The sequence below is a fragment of the Hyperolius riggenbachi genome, chromosome 6 (assembly GCF_040937935.1).
Source record: "Hyperolius riggenbachi isolate aHypRig1 chromosome 6, aHypRig1.pri, whole genome shotgun sequence".
In the NCBI taxonomy this organism is placed as follows: Eukaryota; Metazoa; Chordata; class Amphibia; order Anura; family Hyperoliidae; genus Hyperolius; species Hyperolius riggenbachi.
The window spans coordinates 370,995,638-371,016,257 of NC_090651.1; the positions used below are offsets into that span (position 1 = coordinate 370,995,638).

At 48.1% G+C, this 20,620-nt stretch overlaps 1 protein-coding gene across 1 annotated transcript in view; it reads left to right on the plus strand.

Annotated features, from left to right (window-relative positions):
• The first annotated feature begins 973 nt into the window (after positions 1 to 973).
• Positions 974 to 20,620, plus strand: part of LOC137521939 (uncharacterized) — a 39,105-nt gene continuing 19,458 nt past the window's right edge. The window contains exon 1 of the mRNA XM_068241890.1: positions 974 to 1,075. The gene's annotated coding sequence lies outside the window, so the exon portion shown is untranslated. The remainder of the gene's footprint in view (positions 1,076 to 20,620) is intronic.

Below are 20,620 nucleotides of genomic sequence, written 5' to 3' on the forward strand. Positions count from 1 at the left end.
AGACTTTTTGATCTTTTGCAATCTAACCTCATGGTTGTGCGTGTCTTATGTATATATCTTGAAAAAAAAAAAAACAGACACTTACCTCGGGCTTCTATTGGCCCTCTGCAGCTGTCATGTCCCACGCTGTCCTCCTACGATCCTTCGTTCCCCGCCGCCGGTCCTGGTCTAATTTACCTGGCCGGATTTACCATAAAGCACTGTAGGCTTGTGCCTACAGGCGCCTGATGATGGAAAGGCGGCTCACTTCCCTCCCTGAGTGCCTCCCTTCCTACTTCCTTATGTAGAGTTCTGAGCAGAGCGTAAATGAGGTTACTCGCCCTGCTCTCTGCATTCCACTGATGAGATCTCCCTTAATTCAAGGCACCTCTAACTACTTAGTACTGAGGGTACCTCTGGCTAACTGATACTAAGGGGCACCTGTAGCTACCTACGATGGGCAAGGGAAGTAAGGGAAAAATGAGTGCTGGGACAGCCAGCACACTTGCGATGCGGTTCGGTGGGGGTTTGTAGGTTCATGGAGGACAAAGTTTAGGGTGCCAGGTGCAGTATAGAACTCCTTTAAGAATCGCAAACACCTGATATGTGCACGGTTACATACTAAGATATTAGGCTGTCATATGCCCTCACACCCTTTTTTCTATTTCATTCTGGAAGAGGGGCAAGGCCAGGAACTTATCTGCAATCTGCATCCCCGCTCGTACACAAAGTAGCGTAGTTTGCGTTACGTAATGGCAGGAGGCGAACGGAGGGTGAGTGACAGGAGGTGTGACTGCAGCATGACCTAAAGTTATCTCCACTTCTCTTACAACAGTTTCCTTTTCTATTAATAGTTAAAGCAATCCAGACATGTTATTGAGTATAGAAGCGTGTCTATAGAATGCCTGTGGGGTGGGGTCAGGTGACAGCTCTGGCCAGTAGCGGAGGATTTCCTTTTACTGTACAGATCAGAGGAAGCAGGCGCAGAAGCAGCGGCTCGGCTGCCGGGAAGGTGTGAGAGGGAGAGGCTCGCCAAAGTTTACAAACTTCTTAAGTTATGTAGCTTGCCCTGCAGTTTCCTCCTCTACATATGAGCGTAAGTGTCTATGTGGGTGTCTGCGTGTGTTTGTGTGTCAGTGTGTGTATAAATGTCTCTGCACGTAGCACATGTCTGGTGTTATGGCGGACGTCCCTGCAGCAGAAGCCGGCGGGGATCCCTTTCCTGTACTGTAATGTGTCGGGGAACGACCTGCAGCTGGAAGTATTTCCCTAGACTTTGCCCTCGCAGGAAATATTTGACATTATTGTACACAGCTGACACATTACTTAGCGATTTGACGGCCCAAGAGAACCTGTCAGTTTTCTTTTTTCTTAGTTTACACCAGAATTGTGGTGCAAGAGAGCAGTCACAGCTCCGGGGTCCAGGATCTTGGGTTGAGGGAGGGTGCAGAAGAACACGGCTTGGGAATACTAGCTAGCTTCAGGGCAAATCCAGACCCTCCCCACAAAAACAACAACAGCAACAACAAAAAAGGCGGCAGAATCAGATATTTGTTCTGTTACTGACTAACAGAGGTGACGTACTATAGTACAAATAGCATACACTGTAGATCATTAGTAGACAGTAGACACCAATGCAAACTGCATGTGGCCTTGTTACAAGTGTTTGGCCTTCGGAGTTACAGGAAGAGGAATCTGGGATTCCTATAATGGCCTCAATTCTGGTAGGGTTATCAAACAAATTACCTCATGTGAGGTAATTTACCTCATGAGGTAAGGACATTTAGCAGTTCTGGTAGGTTTTAGTCATGTTTTACCTCATGAGGTAAATTATGAGGTTATTTATGAGGTAATTTACCGAAAATAGCTATTCTCATGGAAATTAGTGGGCATGTTAGCACATCATTTACCGATTAGTTAAAGACCTTCCTGTACCTGGAGGTAAAGTCAATTTGTATGCATTTTGCTGTTTTTAGTGGAGTTATTATTGCTGTTTTAGTGTTGTTCCTATTCAGGCTGTGTAATAGAAAAGAATAGTAGAAATAAAACTCCAAATATTTACTGAATTTTTTTTTCAAATAAGGGATGCCTATAAATATACTTTTCATTAGTTGCTACATAATCAAATACTTTTTTTTTTTTGAGGAGGGAAGGTGTATTTGATTATGTAGCAACCTATGAAAAGTAAATGTATAGGCATCTATTATAAAAAAAAAAAAGAAAGAAAACAATCCAGCTCATTTACCTTTAGAGGCTGGGGGTAGGGGGGGGGGGGGGGGTTGGAGCACTTTTAGAGGCTGGGGGAGAGGTCAGCACTTTTACAGACTGGGGGTGTGAGTACTTTTACTTTTAGAGGCTGGGGGTCAGGAGGGGGGGGGGGGGGTTACAGCACTTTTCCTTTCAGAGGCTGCTTTGTTTTAAAACAAAATAGAAGCTGGGGGGGGGGGGGGGATGCGTTGGTCAGATCACTTTTACTTATTTCAGCAAAATATGGGGGCCCTGAACACTGAACAAGCTGAAAAGGCTCCATGTTATGTGACAGATATCACAATTAAGTCACAGCACTGCATTTATCATGTGGTAGAGGTGGAACTAATTATGTGAGAGCAAGAAGTTTTAAATCAGAATGATACCATTTATTGGCTAACTAAAAATTAATAAAAATAAGCAAGCTGGGACTTCCGGTCCCGGCGCCCGGATGGTGGAGGCGTGAGAGATTAGCTCCGCACGGCGAGTCTCCCTCCTAGGCTGAGAGGCAAAGCAAGCACCCCCGCTCCGCTCAGCAAAGTCGCAGGACACAGCCCCGACCTCAGCGCCGCTAATCCCCCGGCTGATGGACCGCTATTTGCTGCGGTCGGCGCCTCAGAAAACCCACAGCATGGAGGAGGAGACGGGCAAGATGGCCGCCGAAGCATCACAGGCACCAGTGACGCAGCAACAATCTCCGGAGTGGGAAGCCTCCCCGCAGCACGCTGCAGACTGGGACACGGAGGAGACCTCTTCGGGTGGAGGGCTGCCCCTGGAATTTAAGAAGCTGGCCATAGAAGTAGCAAAACAGCTTGCACCAGAGCTACAGGCCACGCTGCAAGCTTCACTAGGCAGCTCTATCCAGGCCATACACAATAAGTTACAGGCCCAAAGCCAGAGACTCGACCAGGCCGAACTCAGAGTCCAAGCTTTAGAGGATGAGGGGGCCAAGGTGGGAAAGAACTATGATAAGCTATTGGAGGAAAATAAACAGTTTCGTGATAAACTGCAGGATCTTGAAAATCGGTCACGCCGAAACAATCTAAGAGTGGTGGGGGTGCCAGAAACGATAGCAGCGACAGCACTACGAGAACTATGCATGGTTACAATACCAAAAATGCTGGGATTTAAAAGAGCCTTAAAAGTGGAACGTGCCCACAGAGGTGGCCCCCCACGAGCAGAATCGGACAATCGCCCTCCGCTCTTGGTTCTGGCCAGGTATTTGGATTTCGCTGAAAAAGCTGATCTGCTGCGAGCGTTCCGCGATCTGGGAAGACTGATTGAGTACCAGGGAGCAAAGATATGCCTGTTTAATGATTATTCAGTAGAGGCTTCCAAAAAAACGCCAATTATTTAGTGCTGCATGCGCAAAATGTGTGGAGAAAAAAATGGAAATTTGCGTTACAATATCCAGCCATATTGCGGGTCACGGATGACTCAAATACTACACATACATTTAATTCTCCAGCAAAGGCGCTATCTTTTTTGAATGATAGCTCAGGAACAAATGCTGATTGATAGCTTTTGAACTAATTTTTTTCATTTCAATTTTTCTACACTCAGGCAGCAGGGGGTGCTGTTGTGTAAAGGTGGCCACTAATGATCCAATCTTTTTCATCCAATCTTACCATTTCTATGTAATATAAGGTAACTGCCTGAATTATCCATTCAATATATTTGGCCAGTTTACCCTTATACTACATAGATTTGGTAAAATTGGATGAAAAAGATTGGCTCATTAGTGGCCACCTTTAGAAGAGAACTATGTATATTTCAGCCACTGCACACAAATGGTTTCTAGACATACTGGACTGAAAGGCGGAAGTGTTTTATATCCAGTTAATGTTAAGTTGTTCTCTTGTTAAAATTTATATCTAAAAGCCTAAAGTAGGAGGGAGATTTGACTTTGGAGCTTGGAGTGGAGGTAGACATCCGGGAAAAAAGTGAAGTCACGAGCATCTGCATGAATCTTGTTGGTTGTTTTATTTCAATGTTTTTTTTTTCTCTGTGTTGGTCGCTTTTTCTCCAAAAATCTGCCAAAAAGATCCTTAAGGGTTTCAAGACAGAAAAAGCGAGGGGGTTAGCTTTAAGGGGGGGGGGGGGGGAGGGGGCGTCAGGAGGTTTAGGGGGGTCTAGTCATCTCTGGTGTCCGTAATTATAAGTCATCTAACTTGTACGATAGTAGCAATGTGTGTAATATTTCAATACTAGCCTGATGTCTCTGCTTATTACATCTTGGAATGTGAATGGGGCTCCGTTCCCCTGGTAAACGATCTATGATATTGCAGCATTTGAAAAAGCTTAAATCAGACATTGCCTTTCTTCAAGAGTGTCATCTATCAGAGGAACAATTTAAATATATGAGGAAGTCATGGGTGGGCCAAGTATACGGGTCTCCTGACCGAGGTCGCAAAGCGGGGTTCTCATTTTGTTACATAAGAATTTACAGGGGGAAGTCCTCAATGTATTTACTGATAAGGAAGGTCGCTGGGTGAACTTGCAATTAAAGCTAGCAGGAGAAACTATCACACTGTTCAACGTTTACGCACCTACAGAGGAAGATAAATCTTTTTTTGGCTCATTGCTGACAGCCACTTTGTCATCTGGCTCTGGGAAGATCATTCAAGGCGGGGATTTTAAAGAGTAACTGTCAGGCTGCAAAAGCTAATTTAAACCTCTATTCTCCTGTGTTAAACAGTTTAGAAAGAAGCCAAAAAGGCAATACTGAAGTTAAAAATCTCTCTTACTTTTGATGTTTGCTGGAACAGCAAGGCTGTTATTCCCAAGCTTTGATTTTTTAGTAGGAGGGCTTTTTGGTTCCTTTTATCCCCCTATACATTCTGAGTGGTTTGGGTCACCCTGAGCTGCTTGGTTACTCTGTTGTACTGGTCCAAGCCCTATCTCATACAGCCGTATCAATCCTTGCCATGTACAGATGAGGACCAAAAGTCTGAAACAGGCTGTCTACATGTGGGTTTGATATGGCTGTGTAAAACTAAAAGCTATAAGCTTGCTATACACCAGCGGTTCTGGATGCTTACTTGGCTTACAAGGGTGAAAATGGATAATTTGCATATTTAGTGGTAGTGCATTGTGGGTAACCACAAATGTTCATTTATTACTGAATTTTTGCAAATGTCCTTCTGTTTTAAGAAGACAATTACACCAAGCTCTTAAAAGTACGAGAGGCCGCATACCATTACTGCAAAGCATTCTGGGGCTGCTTCTTCCCACCTTGGGTCCTCCCCTCGGCTGCTAGTGAGAAGCACTGAAAAATCACAGCATATGTTCCATTAGAGTATACTGCATGAGTCCGATATTGTTCCTAGCCACATGGCTAATTAATATTCACTGCACTGTAGTGTTGTCCAGGGGCGGACTGGCCCGGGAGGACGTGGGGCGGATTCCCCCCGGGCCGCCGCCTCCTCAGGCATCCAGGGCCGGCTGCGCAGCCGTCATAACTTTAACTTTTGCAGTGCTGTGGCCGCTCAATCTAAAGCCCCGCCCCCAGCAGTAGCTCTTCATTCATGTCGGGCTACAGTCCAGGGCATTGGGTGAGAGAGCTCCTGCCCTGAGATTGGTCATTGGCTGGCTGCACTGGCTTCCAAACTCCACCCCCAGCCCGAAGATGCACTTTGCTGGGGGAATTGCAGGGAACCCAGGAACCACCGCCAAAATCATGGCAAAGCTCCGCCCCCAAATTACCACGAAGCTCCGCCCCAAAGTGCCGCGAAGCTCCGCCCCCAAACTTTGGCGTAGTTCTTTCCTTTAAATGCAGAACTCTGGAATGGTGAGTGAGATATATCACCCTCCTCTCCCCTACAAACTGGGGGTCTCCCTGGCTCCTGGCTCCTTCTCTATCACCACATAAACTGGCAGGAGGCTCCCTGGCTTACTGTGGGGGGCTCTTTGGAACTTATGCTGTGGGATTTCCCTGTCTTCCTATATCGGGTTGTATGGCCGCCTATGCTGGGGGGGGCTAACTTCACTGCCTCCACACCTAAAGCTAACATCACCGCCATTGCACCTATCGCTAACCTCACCACCACACAATGCTAACCACACCGCCGCACCTAACGCTAAGCTTACCGCCACACCTAACGCTAACTTTACCACCGCACCTAGCGCTAACCTCGCCACCACACCTAACGGTAACCTTACCGCCGCACCTAACGCTAACCTCACCACCGCACCTAACTCTAACCTCACCACCACACTTAACGCTAACCTCACCACCGCACCTAGCGCTAACCTCACCGCCGCACCTAACTCTAACCTCACCACCACACTTAACGCTAACCTCATCACCGCACCTAGCGCTAACCTCACCGCCGCACCTAACGCTAACCTTACCGCCACATCCAGCACTAACCTCACCGCCGCACCTAACGCTAACCTTACCGCCGCACCTAACGCTAACCTTACCGCCGCACCTAACGCTAACCTCACCGCCGCACCTAACTCTAACCTCACCACCGCACCTAACACTAACCTCACCACCGCACCTAGCGCTAACCTCACCGCCGCACCTAGCGCTAACCTCACCGCCGCACCTAACGCTAACCTCACCGCCGCACATAACGCTAACCTCACCGCCGCACCTAACGCTAACCTCACCGCCGCACCTAATGCTAACCTCACCGCCACACTTAACGCTAACCTCACCGCCACACCTAACGCTAACCTTACCGCCACACCTAACGCTAACCTCACCGCCGCACCTAACACTAACCTCACCACCGCACCTAGCGCTAACCTCACCGCCGCACCTAACGCTAACCTTACCGCCACACCTAACGCTAACCTCAATGCCGCACCTAATGCTAACCTTACCGCCCCACCTAACACTAACCTCACCGCCACACCTAACACTAACCTTACTGTCGCACTTTACGCTAACCTCACAACCGCACCTAGCGCTAACCTCACCACTGCACCTAGCGCTAACCTCACCGCTGCACCTAACGCTAACCTTACCGCCACACTTAACGCTAACCTCACCATCGCACTTTACGCTAACCTCACTGTCGCACTTTACGCTAACCTCACCGCCACCGCACCTAACGCTAACCTCACTGCCACACTTTACACTGACTTCACCACCGCACCTAACACTAACCTCACCACCACCGCACCTAACTCTAATCTCACTGCCGCATCTAATGCTAACCTCACCGCTACAGCACCTAATGGTAATTTTACCTCCGCACCTAACGGTAATTTCACCACCGCACCTAATGCTTACCTCACCACCACAGCACCTAACGTATTGAGCCAGTGCAACTAACGGTAATCTCACCGCTGCACCTAACGCTAATCTTACCACCACTGTACCTAACACTAATCTCATCGCTAATCTCACAGCCACACCTAACCTCCCCGCACCTAACGATAATCTTGCTGCCGCACGTAATTCTAATCTCACAGCAGCACCTAACGCTAACCTCACTAACACCGCACCTAACCCTAACTTCCCTGCTGCCGCACCTAAGGTTAACCTCACTGCCGCCTCACCTAGCGCTAACCTCACTGCCGCTACACACCTCGCTGCCGCCCCACCTAACACTAACCTCACTGCTGCTACACCTTCCACTAACCTCACCGCTTCTGCACCTAGCACTAATTCACTGCCGCCTTACCCAGCACTAATCTCACTGCCGCCACACCTCAATGGCGCCGCACCTAACACCAACCTCACTGCTGCAGGACCTAACACTAACCTCACTGCTGCAGCACCTAACACTAACCTCACTGCGGCCGCACCTAGCACTTCTATCACTGCCACCTCACATAGTGCTAACCTCACCATCGACACACGTAGCACTAACCTCACGGCCACCTCACCTAGCACTAACCTCACTGCTGCCACACTTCGGTGGCACCGTACCTAAAACCAACCTCACTGCCACTGCACCCAATGCTAACCTCACTGCCAAAACACCTCGCTGGTGCTGCACCTAACATAAACCTCACTGCCGCCACACATAACTAACTTCACTGCCACCTCACTGCCGCCTCACCTAGCACTAACCTCTGTCACCAAAACTCACCACCGCCACACTTTACACCAACCTTACCGCCACTAAACCTACCACTAACCTCTCAGCTGCTACACCTAATACCAGCCTCACTGACGCTGCACCTAGTCTCACTGCTGCTACACCTAACAGTAACCCTCCTACTACCACTACTCGCTGCCATTATTTCTAACACTGACTCTTGTACTGCTGTTACTCACTACCGCTTCTTCTAACACTAACTTTCCCACTGCTACACCTAACGTCAGGGCCAGAGGTACCATACGGGCAGCCTGGGCAAGTGACCAAGCAACAGGCCCAGATTTACATCACAAGAGCCTATAGGCACGGATGTCCTGGCACCCTAGACTTCACCCTCCACGAACCTATAAACCTCAGCCAAACTGCACCACAAGTGTGCTAGCTGTCCCAGTTGTCACTTCTCCCTTATTTCCCTTGCCCATCATAGGTAGCTACCGGTGCCCCTTAGTATTAGGTAGCCAGAGGTACCCTCAATATTAAGTAGATAGAGGTGCCCCTTAGAATTAGGTTGCAAGAGGAACCTCAGTATTAAGTAGCTAGAGGTGCCCCTGACTAAAGGGAGAATTCATCAGTGGAATGCAGAGAGCAGGGTGAGGAACCTCTCAGACTCTGCACAGGGAGGGAGGCGCTCAGGGAAAGGTATGAGCTGCCTCTCCATCATCAGGCGCATGTAGGCACGTGCCTACAGTGCCTTATGGTAAATCCAGCCCTGCCAAGCAAGTTTGGGAGAATCCCTGCTCATTGACTTGAAATGCCCGCAATTATGTTTGGGGAACGTGCTGCCTAATTATGCTTTATTCACTTTCTATCTAGGTACATATTGTTATACCTTGTGCTTCCTAATTATATTGTTGTGAGAAATGCTGCAAGTTAAGTTGTCTGATGCCCACCCTGCAGAAAAATATATATATTTTTTTGTTGTTGGGGGAACAGCTACATAATTATGGTGTAGGAGATATTTTTTCTTGAATATTACGTAAGAACTGTTTACTGTAGAGTAGATCTATTTTTTGTTACATTGCATCTGTCTGTTTGTATTGTATTTAGGGCCTTATTTTCTCTTCAGGGAGAGGGGGCCACTGCTGATAGAATTATGTACATGTTATTCCTCTCATGAGCACTACTCAAAACCTTTTATGACCACAATCTCTTTTTCACCATGGCTTTGCGGGCCACAAATTAATTTGGGACATGGCTGGAGGTGTGGCAGTGGCATGTTTTAAAGCGACTCTTTTTTCTGTCTTTAAATCTAAGAGGATTCTTATTGCTTTTGTGCACTTCAGTGAGTGCACTGTTCTTTCATATGTGGAGTAATAACTGCTGTTTCATACATAGGGTAATGACTGCTGCTTTCATAAGTATGGTAATGACTAGAGTTGGGCCGAACAGTTCGCCTGCGAACGGTTCCATGCGAACTTCAGTGGTTCGCGTTCGCGTCCCGCAGGCGAACTTTTGCGGAAGTTCGGTTCGCCCCATAATGCACCATGAGGGTCAACTTTGACCCTCTACATCACAGTCAGCAGGCCCAGTGTAGCCAATTAGGCTACACTAGCCCCTGGAGCCACTCCCCCCCTACTAAAAGGCAGGCAGCGGTGACCATTACGGTCACTTGTGTGCCTGCATTAGTGAGAGTAGGGCGAGCTGCTGCACACTCTCTTTCATAGGGAAAGATTAGTTAGGCTTAGCTTGTCCCTGGCTGCATACCTGTTCTGTGAACCCACCACTGCATACCTGTACTGTGAACCCACCACTGCATACCTGTTCTGTGAACCCACCACTGCATACCTGTACTGTGAACCCACCACTGCATACCTGTTCTGTGAACCCACCACTGCATACCTGTACTGTGAACCCACCACTGCATACCTGTTCTGTGAACCCACCACTGCATACCTGTTCTGTGAACCCACCACTGCATACCTGTTCTGTGAACCCACCACTGCATACCTGTTCAGTGAACCCACCACTGCATACCTGTACTGTGAACCCACCACTGCATACCTGTACTGTGAACCCACCACTGCATACCTGTTCTGTGAACCCACCACTGCATACCTTTTCAGTGAACCCACCACTGCATACCTGTTCTGTGAACCCACCACTGCATACCTGTTCTGTGAACCCACCACTGCATACCTGTTCTGTGAACCCACCACTGCATACCTGTACTGTGAACCCACCACTGCATACCTGTTCTCGCCATGGTGCGCACCAGTCCAGCACGGCCGTCACTACACAAACAGCTGTTTGCGGTGCGTTACACAGTGAGTTTGGTGTGTCAGTGTGAAGCAGTACTCTAATTACACTGACTGATTGATGTATACACATGCAAGATGTTTTAAAGCACTTTAGGCCTGTCATTTAGCATTCAATGTGATTTCTGCCCTTAAAACGCTGCTTTGCGTCAAATCCAGATTTTTCCCGGGGACTTTTGGCATGTATCCCACTCCTCCACCTGGGGGTCCAGGTGTTAGACCCCTTGAAACATCTTTTCCATCACTTTTGTGGCCACCATAATTTTTTTTTTTCAAAGTTCGCACCCCTATTGAAGTCTATTGCGGTTCGCGAACTTTTACGCGAACCGAACCTTACGCGGAAGTTCGCGAACCCGGTTCGCGAACCTAAAATCGGAGGTTTGGCCCCACTCTAGTAATGACTGCTGCTTTTATATGTGAATTAATGACTGCTGCTTTCATATGTTGCAAAAGTTAGCATTTCTTATGTGGGGTAATGCTTGTTGCATTTCAGTATTTATTATTATGTTATGTAAGTAAGGGTGACTGCTGCATTTGATATTTTGGAGTAATTGTTTCTGCATTTGCCATTGAGGGGCACATAATCACATAGTCACTAAATGGAAGTCTAATACATGACCCAAAAGAAACACAATAATTGGAGAAATTGATGTATCTCATAGCTATACATTTTGCTAGTACCGAATTGGACCCACTTTAGCCTCCAGACTACCTTAAGTTTTAATGGCATTCCTCAGAGATTTTGGTCTATATTGACATGATAACATCACGCAGTTGCTGCACATTTGTGACGTGTATCTCCCGCATGACTTTCCAAAAGTCCTTTATTGGATTGAGATCTTATTACTATGGAGGCCATAGAAGTACACTCAACTCATTATCAAGTCCAAGAAACCAGTTTTAGATGATCTGAGCTTTGTGACATGGTGCATTATCCTGCTGGTAGCCTTCAGAATCCATCAGGTACACTTTGGTCATGAAGGGATGGGCATGGTCAGCAACAACATTCAGGTAGGCTGTGGCATTTAAACATTCGCCAGGTGGTACTAAGGAGCCTAGAGTGGGGTAAGAATATATCCTCCACACCATCACACCACTACCAGCAGCCAGGATGAATCCATGCTTCCTGAACCACTCATTGGCAGCTACCCCCCCCCCCCCTCCCGTTGCCACAGCAGCCACAGGTGTATTGTATTCCCATCCTTCCTCCTTCAAAATAGTTTCAAACATCCCTTTTGCAGGAACTAGTTAATGTAGTTAATGTAACATTAAGATGTACACTACATACATTTGCACACAAAATAGATATTTATTTGGACTGGGGTATGCATTTGGACTGGGGATAGCGTAAAAGGGCCTCTAGGTTGTGTTTTCCCCCCAGGTCAAAAGGTCCCAGTCCTCCCCTGGTGTTGTCTATTAGGGTCTTTGAATCATCAGGAAGCAAGGAGGACATGATGACACGTTTGGCTTCATAGGAGACAGACAAACATGGAACCTGCCATGAGCTGTCAGGAGCATCATTCTCTGCAAATACTATATAAAAATTCTGTGAAATACAAACGTGGACAGTGAAATGCATATGTAATGTAAGTACAGCCAATATTTAGCTACTGATATATGTGGTTTTTTTTCTCTGAGACCTTATACCTAACAGCTCCTCTTTAATGCTCTAGCTAATATTCGGGAAGATAGATCCCCAAAATCTCATCCTAGTCCCTTAACACTATCTAAATCCATTTTATTTCAGGATTACCTACAATCATCTGGCCTAAACGACAGCTGGAGGCTACTTCCCCCTGACGGAGAGGAATTCACTTTCCACTCTGCACCGCATAATACTTGGACGAGACTGGATTATTTTTTAGTCTCCCCTCAAACGATGCCACAAATAGTTAAAGCAAATATCGCGGATCTAATTATATCAGATCATGCACCTATCCAAATTGAATACTCTCCAATAGTTCCCAGGGGTACAGATATAATTTGGAAGTTTCCTTCATATTTATATGAAGATGAGGGGTTCTCTCAACTATTGCTAAATTGGTGGTGGGAATACAAAGATGAAAACAAGAAACATGTCAAAGACATTTTCCTATTCTTGGAAGCAGCAAAACCAACTATTAGGGGCAAAATTATCAGTTATATAGCAGGGAAACGTAAGCAATCTCATGAAGCATATACTAAATCATTGACCGAGCTACGCTCAGCTCATAAAATATACCTTGATAATCCCTCCCCAGAGTCCAGGATGAACTGGCTGAAAGCAAAATCGATCACAGATGCAAATCTCAAAACTAGAGAGATGTATATTAAATCATATAAAGATCTATATTATTATAAATTTGTTAATAAAATGGGTAACCTCTTGTCCAGGTTAGCTAAACCGTTGTTCAAACCTACAGTGATAACGTCACTGCGCTCTCCCTCAGGCCATATAATAAATAACCCAAAAGAAATAAATTCCATCTTTCGGGATTTTTATAGAGCTCTGTAACGATCGGTGGGCGCAGAGAGTATCTGATTACCGGTGATCTGCAGTATCGCCGGAAATACAGATATATACCAGATTATAAGTGATCTGCAGTCTCACCGATAATCCGATATACAAACTAACCTCTGTTCGCCTGAGTAGAGTGTAGTGTTTTGGTGTAACAGTAACACTAGGAGGCCTAGGCCTCAGTGCAGCAAGGAGAACTGCACGTATTCCTTCCGCAGACCTGAGCTCTCCAAGACGGGAGGAGTCAGACTGACAGTAGGAAGGAAAGTCCGAGAGTGACACTCAGGAAGAAGTGTCACTAACAGGACTGGGAACCGCCTCCAATCGTGAGGTCGGTTCTCGAGGTCAGACAAGCCAGGTCGTACACACACGGACAGATAAAGTACAAATACAGTAGGCAAAGGCGGAGTCAAAGTACAGGCAGGGTTCGGCAACGGGGTATCAGATATATCGGGGTACAAAATCAGGAGGCAGAAACAGAGTCTTGGAACGAGCCGAGGTTCGGCAACAGAGTATCAGAAATATCGAGGTACAAGGTCAGAGTTCAGGAGGATAGTCGAGGCAGGCAAAAGTCATAACATATAATCACAATCAAACTAGTACTTTAGCTATCAAATATCTAGCTAAGTGTAGGATTACAGCTCCAGCTGGTCCCGGCACACTTCAGGGTCTGACTACGGATCTGGGTGCTCCCACGTATGTGATCGCACGCCAGACAAAGAGCAAGTGAACAACCAGCAGTATATATACTCTAGGACCTTTCCAGGACCTCCCTAATTGCTGGTCCAATGAGAGCAGTGGAATTTGTCAGCTGACCCAGCTGGTCAGCCGACACCCTTCTAACTGCTATTTAAACTCTGCCTTTCTGCTCGCGCGCGTGTAAGTCTGAATCTTGGTGGACTATCAGTCCCAGCCACACCAGTACTGTCATGCAATGTATCTAGTGCGGGGGCCGCCTCTGATGCGGATTCCGCCGTTCCCAATGCGGATTCCGCCGCACTGCCTATGCGGCATGCAGCGTTTTTTCCGCGTTGTGACACCATGCTGGACGCGGAAACAGCCGCCTCACCTTGAGAGACGGCGGCATTTCCGCGTTTCCTTACAGTACCCCCTCCCCGAGGAGTGGACTCCGGACAACTCCTACCAGGTTTCTCGGGATGTAAGGCATGAAACTCCCTCCTTAACTCGTCTGCATGCATGCGTGAACCCGGTACCCACTGTCTCTCCTCAATGCCGTACCCTTTCCAATGTACGAGGTACTGTACCGAATTCTGTACCATGCGTGAATCCAATATCTTTTCTACCTCGTACTCAGGTTGGTCGTCCACCACCACAGGAGGAGGAGGAGTGGGACCCACATGGACTGCTGGTTTAAGCAGGGATACGTGGAAGGACTTTACCCCACGCATGCTGGCGGGAAGATCAACGGAATACGTAACGTTGTTGATCTTCTTGGCCACTGAAAATGGACCCACAAACCTGGGGCCCAGTTTATCTGAGGGCTGTCTCAGGGTTAAGTGACGTGTGGACACCCAGACCAAGTCTCCTGGCTGGAACTTCCACTCCAATGAGCGTCTTTTGTCAGCCTGACCCTTTTGACTCTGGAATGCCCTTTCCAGATTACTCTTCACCTTCCCCCAGATGACTTTAAATGCCCTGTGCCAGGCTTCCAGGGTTGGAAACGGAGAGGAGGCAACTGGCAAGGGGGAAAACTTGGGCGATCTCCCCGTTACCACCTGAAAAGGCGAAAATCCGGAGGAGGAATTTCTCAAGTTATTTTGAGCAAATTCTGCGAAGGGCAAAAATCTGACCCAGTCGTCTTGTGCCTCCGCAACATAACATCTCAAAAATTGTTCTAGAGACTGATTTATCCTTTCAGTCTGGCCATTAGTCTGTGGGTGGTAGCCGGACGAGAAAGACAGCTTCATGCCCATTTGGTGGCAAAATGCCCTCCAGAATCTAGAAATGAATTGGACTCCCCTATCCGACACTATGTTTTCCGGAATGCCATGCAGCCGGAAAATGTGGATGATGAACAGGTCGGCCAATTCCTGAGCCGAGGGGAGTCCTTTCAAGGGCACGAAATGGGCCATCTTGCTGAAGCGGTCGACTACCACCCAAATGACCGACATGCCTTCAGACCTGGGGAGCTCACCCACGAAATCCATGGACAAGTGGGTCCATGGCTCACTCGGGGCGGGCAAAGGCTGTAAGGTACCGACAGGTGCCAGCCGGGAGGGTTTACTCTTAGCACATACTGCGCATTCCCTAACAAATTCCCTGCAATCAACAGACAGGGAAGGCCACCAGGCACACCTGGCTACAAGATCCTGTGTTCTGGCAACTCCAGGATGTCCAGCATTTTTATGTGCGTGGAACATTTCAAGGATCTGAAGAAGAAAGGGCAAGGGAATAAACATGACCCCTTCAGGCTTCCCTTCCGGGATGTCCTGCTGGAAGGGGCTCAACGTCTCCTTCCAGTCTTCCCAAGTATCAATAGCAGCCAGCACCAATTTTCGCGGAACAATCGTCTCAGGGACGGAGGCCTGTGCTGTTTCTGGCTCAAAGCACCTGGATAGCGCATCTGCCTTAGTATTCTTACTGCCCGGGGTGTACGTAATCACGAATGTGAACCTTGAAAAAAACAGGGACCATCGAGCCTGACGAGGGCTTAACCTCTTAGCCCCCTCGATGTATTCCAGATTCTTGTGGTCGGTAAAAACCGTGATAGTATGCTCCGCTCCTTCTAACCAATGACGCCATTCTTCAAAGGCTAGTTTAATGGCTAAGAGTTCCCTGTTGCCTATATCGTAGTTTCTCTCTGCTGGAGAGAATCTCCGAGAAAAATAGGCACATGGGTGCAATCTACCCTGTAAGCCTGAACGTTGAGACAGCACAGCCCCCACCCCGACTTCTGAGGCGTCTACCTCAACAATAAAAGGGAAGGAAGTGTCTACGTGTCTTAGTATGGGTGCTGTGCAGAACAGCTCCTTCAAGGTCGAAAATGCCTGTAGGGCCTCAGGCGACCAGTGAGTAGTATCCGCCCCTTTCCTAGTGAGACTGGTGAGAGGTGCAATAACGGTGGAGTACCCCTTTATGAACCTCCTATAATAGTTTGCAAAACCCAGAAAACGTTGCAACGACTTTAACCCCACCGGCTGAGGCCACTCCAGAACAGCGGATACCTTGGCAGGGTCCATAGACAGGCCCGAGGTGGAGATTATGTAACACAAAAAAACGTAAACTCTCCCTATGCAGTACCCCAGTAATGACTTCCACCTCTGGTGTCTGGGACAGCGGACGGTCCCTTTGTAACGGGGAGTCGTCCACGGCAGTAACCTGGATAGGTGGTTTTACTGGGGTGAGAGGAATGTCCAACTTCTCTGCAAATTCGGAACTCATGAAGTTAGCCGCGGAGCCTGAATCAATAAAGGCCTCTGTGGCTTCAGATTTGTACCCCCATGTAATCGTACAGGGGAGGAGCAATCGTCTTTCTTTCAGGGGTGCGAGCTGGGCGCCTAGGGTGTCACCCCTTATCACTCCTAGGCGGTAGCGTTTCCCGGCTTATCCTTATTAGGCTTAATGAGACAGTCTCGTACCCTATGCCCCCCTTCACCACAGTATAAACATAGTTGTTCCGACAATCTCCGTCTTCTCTCCACTTGGGTCAATTTAGACCGACCGATCTGCATCGGCTCAGGTGGAGGCAAGACCGGAGATGATGAGACAGAAGGAGACGGAGTTACTAGGGGTGCAGCGGGAGGCACTGTGTAAGAGGTCGGCCTAAGCCGATGACTGCCCCTAGTCTGTCTCTGATGGCGTAGCCTACGGTCGATTCGAATGGCCGATGAGATGGCCTCGTCGACTGTTTTGGGTTCGGGTTGGCTTAACATTAGGTCGGAGACCTCATCTGACAACCCAGACAGGAAGTAATCTAACAGGGCATAAGTGCCAAACCTGGCCGTAACTGACCACCTACGAAATTCGGCCGCATAATCCTCGACTGGACCCCTGCCTTGCCGTAAAAGTTTGAGCTTCCGCTCAGAGGATGCAGCAAGGTCAGGGTCGTCGTAGATTACGGCCATGGCCTTAAAAAATTCCTCTACCGAGGTCAGAGCAGTATCGGTAGAAGGCAGGTTGTATGCCCATGACTGGGAGTCACCAGACAGCAAAGTTTTAATAAAGGTGACCCGTTGGGTCTCAGTCCCCGAGGATCGGGGTCTCAACTCGAAATACGATAACACTCTACTCCTGAAATTCCGGAAGTCAGACTTGTGGCCGGAAAATTTATCAGGTACAGGCATACGTATGTCAGTACTAGGAGAGGATCGCACTGAATCAACTGACGTCTGGAGGGTTTGCACAGAGCCTGACAGGACATCAATCATAGTCTTGTGGCTACCCAGCACTTGGTTGATGTTTTCCACCGAAGTGGCAAGTGCGCCCAGACGGTCAGTATGTGCGTCCATTTGCATTTTTTGGGTCTGGCGTTCTGTAACGATCGGTGGGCGCAGAGAGTATCTGATTACCGGTGATCTGCAGTATCGCCGGAAATACAGATATATACCAGATTATAAGTGATCTGCAGTCTCACCGATAATCCGATATACAAACTAACCTCTGTTCGCCTGAGTAGAGTGTAGTGTTTTGGTGTAACAGTAACACTAGGAGGCCTAGGCCTCAGTGCAGCAAGGAGAACTGCACGTATTCCTTCCGCAGACCTGAGCTCTCCAAGACGGGAGGAGTCAGACTGACAGTAGGAAGGAAAGTCCGAGAGTGACACTCAGGAAGAAGTGTCACTAACAGGACTGGGAACCGCCTCCAATCGTGAGGTCGGTTCTCGAGGTCAGACAAGCCAGGTCGTACACACACGGACAGATAAAGTACAAATACAGTAGGCAAAGGCGGAGTCAAAGTACAGGCAGGGTTCGGCAACGGGGTATCAGATATATCGGGGTACAAAATCAGGAGGCAGAAACAGAGTCTTGGAACGAGCCGAGGTTCGGCAACAGAGTATCAGAAATATCGAGGTACAAGGTCAGAGTTCAGGAGGATAGTCGAGGCAGGCAAAAGTCATAACATATAATCACAATCAAACTAGTACTTTAGCTATCAAATATCTAGCTAAGTGTAGGATTACAGCTCCAGCTGGTCCCGGCACACTTCAGGGTCTGACTACGGATCTGGGTGCTCCCACGTATGTGATCGCACGCCAGACAAAGAGCAAGTGAACAACCAGCAGTATATATACTCTAGGACCTTTCCAGGACCTCCCTAATTGCTGGTCCAATGAGAGCAGTGGAATTTGTCAGCTGACCCAGCTGGTCAGCCGACACCCTTCTAACTGCTATTTAAACTCTGCCTTTCTGCTCGCGCGCGTGTAAGTCTGAATCTTGGTGGACTATCAGTCCCAGCCACACCAGTACTGTCATGCAATGTATCTAGTGCGGGGGCCGCCTCTGATGCGGATTCCGCCGTTCCCAATGCGGATTCCGCCGCACTGCCTATGCGGCATGCAGCGTTTTTTCCGCGTTGTGACACCATGCTGGACGCGGAAACAGCCGCCTCACCTTGAGAGACGGCGGCATTTCCGCGTTTCCTTACAAGCTCTTTACACAAACCAATCTGCAAACAAATCTTTAGAAGGACAGATCTGGCTGTCCAAGATCTCACTACCTAGTCTCTCCGAAGACGATTTAACAGACCTGAATGCACCAATTACAGAAGGAGAGATTAGTGATGCCATTAAACAACTAAAAACTAGGAAATCTCCAGGCCCAGACGGGTTCACTCCCGAATTTTTTAAGCTCCTACGCCAAGAATTGGTTCCGTATTTAAAGTCTCTATTTGATAAAATCCTGAAAGAAGGAAAATACCCAACCTCCGCGAATGTGGCCTATATCAAGCTCCTACTTAAGCCTGGCAAAGATCCCACATTACCGGGATCATACCGACCAATTTCATTAATCAATCAGGATTTAAAATTACTTTCCAAAATTATGGCAGATCGATTAGCAGAAATTCTACCTAAACTGATAAACCCAAACCAGGTCAGATTTGTACGAAATCGGTCGGCGGTAGCAAACATACGCAAATTACTCTTAGTACAAGACCATGTAAAGGCCTATCCCAAGTCATGTAGAAATTATGCAATTCTTTTAACCACTTGCCGACCGCACGCTTATACCGTGCGTCGGCAAAGTGGCAGCTGCAGGACCGTCGCCAGCTGCAGGCTGATTAATCAGGAAGCAGCCGCTCACGCGAGCGGCTGCTTCCTGTCAATTCACGGCGGGGGGCTCTCCGTGAATAGCCTGTGGGCCGCCGATGGCGGCTCGCAGGCTAAATGTAAACACAAGTGGAAATAATCCGCTTTGTTTACATTGTACGGCGCTGCTGCGCAGCAGCGCCGTAAGGCAGATCGGCGATCCCCGGCCAATCAGCGGCCGGGGATCGCCGCCATGTGACAGGGGACGTCCTGTCACTGGCTGCACAGGACGGATAGCGTCCTGTGCAGCCCGGATCACCAGGGGGGAAAGGTAGGAGAGGGAGGGGGGAATTTCGCCGCGGAGGGGGGCTTTGAGGTGCCCCCTCCCCCGCAACATGCCACCAGCAGGAGCGATTAGACCTCCCCTGCACATCATCCCCATAAGGGGGAAAAAAGGAGGGCGATCTGATCGCTCTGCGTGCCCTCTGATCTGTGCTGGGGGCTGCAGAGCCCACCCAGCACAGATCCCAACAAACAGCGCTGGTCCTTAAGGGGGGGGTAAAGGGTGGGTCCTCAAGAGGTTAATAGATGCCAAAAAGGCTTTTGATAATGTGAGTTGGGATTGGCTAATGCTGGTCCTTGACAAAATGGGCTTTAGTGGCCCGATATGTCGATTAATTACGGCAATGCATACAAATCTGGGAGCGCGAATATATACCCCTGGCTTTTTATCGGAAAATATAATTTTGGAAAAAGGGACTCGCCAGGGTTGTCCGTTGGCTCCATTATTGTTTAACCTGGCACTCGAACCGCTGGCAAGGATACTAGCAATGGAAAATAAGGGAGTAGATGTTGGTGGTAGCTGGGTATCACAGGCCATGTTCGCGGATGATGTCTTATTGTTTATGAGTGACCCTAAAGTCCAACTCCCTCAAGTATTGAATATAATTTATGAGGTGGGGAGCTTTAGTGGCTTCAGAATCAATATCTCAAAAAGTCAATTAATGTTTTTATCCTCAATGGCTCCAGTAGTTGGTAAAGGCCAACGTCCGGTGAAAGTTTGTAACCAGGTTACTTATTTAGGCATAACATTCCACAGAGACATTGGCCAACTTTATGCTCTAAACTACCAACCTCTCATCTCGGACATAAAGAGACAGTTATAAAACTGGGAATCTCTACCAATTAATCTTATGGGGAGGGCGGCCCTTATAAAATCAGTAAGCTTTGGAAGACTACTCTACCCACTACAAACACTACCTTTACTACTGAAACACTCAGATATAAAACAATTAAACAGAGCTTTTTCAGACTTTCTCTGGAGGCGAGGCAAGGTTAGGATAGCATTATCAAAGCTTCATCTCCCAAAAGATTGGAG